Raw genomic sequence first — 4,067 nt, forward strand, 5'->3', positions numbered from 1 at the left:
AGCCTTACCCCATCTTATCTGCTTAATGGTGCACAAACTTCCAGGGTGGGGGTGAGCCGACTGTTGGGAGCCGGCCTCCCCCCCAGGCCGACTAGTGAAGCTTGGACGCCTTCTGGTATCTGTCTGGAAGGAAGGGCCCGGCGCCTGCGGGCCGTACTGACAGTTTGTCGTGGGTGATGTCATGGTCGACATGGCAACAGTGTCGAGCCGGACAGGGAGTGGCCGCCCATAGGGCGCACTATGGCCACGCTTGCTCCGGGATTCGGGGGTGGCAGGCTTCACTGTAGCCACGCCCCCGTCTCATCGCCGTTATGTGGGTGCAAACTTTGAGGGCGCAAGCCAGGCCGCCTGCTAGGAGCCGGCCATATGGTGGCCGGCTGGTAGGAGTCGGCCCTCTTCGAGAGAGCTCTTAGAGCCTTGCCGCCTTCCAGCAGCCGGCCGGTGGGACAGCCGGCTAGGAGAAGGCGGCCCTGCGTCTTGGTTGTTTGAGAGCTCAGTCTGCCTGATATTTTTTTGAAGAGCCAGGGGGAGCTGGTTAGGCTACCCGTGGTCATTTACTACGACAATAGTCCCCGAAGCTGGCCGGGCTTCGCGGTTGAAAGGGGGATGAGAAGCCTGGGTAGCTTCCTATCTTGAAGAGCCGACAACTAGGAGCCGGCCTCAATTAGCCAGCTAGGCGGGAACCAGCTAGCGCACGCGCCAGGTGGCGGGCCGGCCGCCCACCGTCTGTGCGCCATGTGGCGCCCTTTGGCTGGACCAGCCTGCCAGCCCACATGTGTGACGGGCCGTCGCTGCAGGCCCGGGCCCGCCACTATCACGCCTCGGCCCACGTGCGGATCCTCTGTGGTCGGGGCGGACGGTTTGCATTCGAGAGGGGTTGCCGCATGTCTTTAAGGCGTAATAATCGCGGGTCGTAGGGGAGTGGGCGCAGTTAATCCCACGTCCCCCATGTCTCGCCCCCTCGGCTTCGTCACACCGCGCCTATAAGTAGGGGGAGGAGGGGGAGCGGCTGACACACGCGCGCTCGCCTCCCACTCCGCCATTTCCTTCTTCGTCTTCTTTCTGTCACCGCTGCTGCTCGCAGCCCCGCCGCTCAATCGGTCGTCTCGCTACGCCGCAGCTTCGCCACTGCAGGTTCGCACTCTCGCCGTCGCCGCGCCTTCTCCGACCTTCTTTCTATGTCGCAGCTTCGCCGCTGCGGGGTTGCGCTCTTGCCGTCACCGCGTCGTCTCCGTCGGCCTTTCGCCGTCATGGCGCGCGCCGGAGCCTTGGACGGATACAACATCCATGAAGATCACATCGACTTCCTCTGCAAGACGCGGCGGCTGCCCGACGAGGACTACGTGCGGGGCCGCCTCGCGCCGGTGCGGGAGATCTCGCCGGCACCGGGGGAGGGTGAGCGGGTCCTCTTCCTCTTGCACTGCGTACGCGGCCTTGGCCTGCCGGCGAGCGGCTTCTTCCGCTCCTTCCTCGACTTCTACAATCTTCAGCCGCACCACCTCACCACGAACACGGTGCTGCTGCTATCCGCCTTCGTCACTCTATGCGAAGGCTTCCTCGGTGTTCTCCCCACCATCGAGCTTTAGGGGGAGTTCTTCTACTCCAAGCTCGGCACCGTCGTCAAGAGCGTGCCGGCTCAATGTGGCGTCTTCGTCGCGGTGCGGAGGTCGGCGGCCGACAACCCCTTTCCGCCCATCGCACTGATCCAGTCAGTAAAGATGTGGCAACAGTCATACTTCTACTTCAAGAGCATCTTCCCGCAGGACGACTGGGTCAACCTGCCGGCATACGTAGTCGGCCCGCTGACTAGGTAGCGGCCCAACTGGTCCTATCAGGCCAGGTCGCTATCGCCTTCTAGAGCCGCCGCCGTTGCGCGGCTCCAGGTGTTGATCAAGTCGGAGGGCCTGACCGGGACCGACTTGCTAACTGCCTTCGTGGCGCGCCAGGTGCTCCCACTCCAGGGTCGCCCTCATCTGATTTATCAGATGAGCGGGCACCTCGACCCAAGCCGGCTGTGCACCAAGGAGATGCCTCACGCAGAGGTAGCTCACATGGTGAACTACCTTGCGAACTGCAAGCTCACGGAGGAGTGGCAGTTCGGCAAGGAGCCGTACTCACGCGCTGATCCCCCACCTATGGTAAGTTTCCTTTTCTTCTCCTTTTCCTTCTGTTGTCGAGTTCTTTCTGGCTGACTCGACCAATCGGCTTATTGAACAGAGCCCCCTCCTCCAGCTGGCAGCCTATGCCGCGGGGCCGGAGTGCCAATATCTCCCTGACCGGACGGAGAGCAATGTGGACGCCCCCGACGTGGGGGCGGCCGCCCTAGATGACGACACCATGGGAGGAGGCGGCGAGGCGGGCGGCTCAGGGCTCGGAGCCGGCCTCGAGGACTGGTCAGACAACGACGAGGGGGAAGTCGCCCCACGCCGCCAACCAGCGTCTGACCAGCTGGGTGGGAGCTCATCTGCCGTGCCGGCTGCTGAAGACGGCGTGCAGAAACGCCGGCCCGCGCCGAGCCTGTTCGGCAGCCGGCCAAAGAAACCCAAGGGCTCGGTTGCAGCGAGCAAGCGGGACGAAGCGGCCGCGAAGGCCACCCGCTTCCGCAAGGTGGTGAAGGAGCCGCAGATGGTTTCTGCGTAAGTGCTGACTCACTCGCGTGTTCTTTCTTCCTTCTTGTCAGTTTTCTTCTGATTTTTCTTTGTTTTGCTTGGAAACAGGGCTCCGCTCTCTCTTCAGCGGACTGCCGCCGCCTCCCTGGTTGGGGCGGCGGGAGGCTCCACCAGCGCCCACCGCGTAGACCCTCGCTCCGAGCTTCAAGTGGCGATGGAGCGGAACATGTGGGAGGCGCGGGAGGAGCGGGAGGCGGAGCAGCAGAAGGCGGCTGCCACCAAGGCAGCACAGGAGGCGACGGAGGAGACAACGAGGACGCAGGCCGACGCGGCGGCCAAGGCCCAGGCGGATGCTGCAGCCGCGGCGCAGGCGGAGGAAGCCCTGCGCAACCAGCCTCCGGAGCTCGTCATCCCCCTCCACTCCGTGGCGCCTGAGATCTTGGTGGTGCTGCCGGAGGGAGTCGGTGGCAACCAGCCGGTGATGGAGAGGGAGGAGGGCGACGCCGTCGCCCCTGAGAAGGAGGTGGCTCCACCAGCGCCGACTGGGGCAGACCAAGGCGGCCAGCCCAGTGCATCGCATGTGCCACCGGCTGGAGGCGAGCCAGCTGCAAGGGCGGAACTTGTGGTCCAGTCTCTGGCACGCCAGCGCGCAGGGAAGGCGACCTTGGCGCTGAACCCGCAGAAGGCCGCGGGCTCAAGCTTGTCGGCCTAGGATTTGGAGACGGTGAGCGTCATCTCACCGGGGTGGAAACCGGGTGGCGGGACGGCCGTGCTGAACGCGGCGGCGCAAGACGTCCGGACCCGGCTTCAATCTCAGGCCGCCGTGATGTAGTAGTATAACCAAGAGTTCCTGGCGACGCGGACAGCCATCCGGGTAAGCTCCTCGCTTTTTTCTTCTTGTTCTTGAATTCTTCCGTGGGGGCGCGTCAGCACACCCACTTGGTGTAGTCCCCGAGTTCCGAGTCGGCTGCTGAGCAGGCGGCTTGGAACTTCTTAGTAGACTTCGGGTGCTAACTTGTCTTTGTTTGTTTGTCTTTCCCTTTTGCAGGACTATCATAACCTCCACGCGGCCGCCTTCAACTCCCATACCCGGGAGCTGACTCAGAAGACCGCCGACCTGCCTGAGAGCCGGAGTAAGTGTTCCATCTTCTATCCCTCCTGGGGGCGCATCGGTGCACCCACTGGGTGTAGTCCCCGAGATTCGGGCCGACTGCTGAGCAGTCGGGCCGGATCTTTCCTGGCGACTTCATCCTCATTGTTTTTACTTCTTTGCCATCTTAGCAGAGGCCAATGCCGACCTGCGGCAGCAACTGGGTCAGGCCCAGACCGCCCTACGCGTCAAGGAGGCCGAGTGCAACATCTTGGCTCAGGAGCGCGACCGCCTGGTCAAGAAGCTGGCCGACCACAAGGCAGCCCTGAAAGCGGGGAAGGACAGCGAGGCCGCCCTCCAAGCCGAGT

The sequence above is a fragment of the Triticum dicoccoides genome, chromosome 7B, assembly GCF_002162155.2.
Source record: "Triticum dicoccoides isolate Atlit2015 ecotype Zavitan chromosome 7B, WEW_v2.0, whole genome shotgun sequence".
Classification (NCBI taxonomy): Eukaryota; Viridiplantae; Streptophyta; class Magnoliopsida; order Poales; family Poaceae; genus Triticum; species Triticum dicoccoides.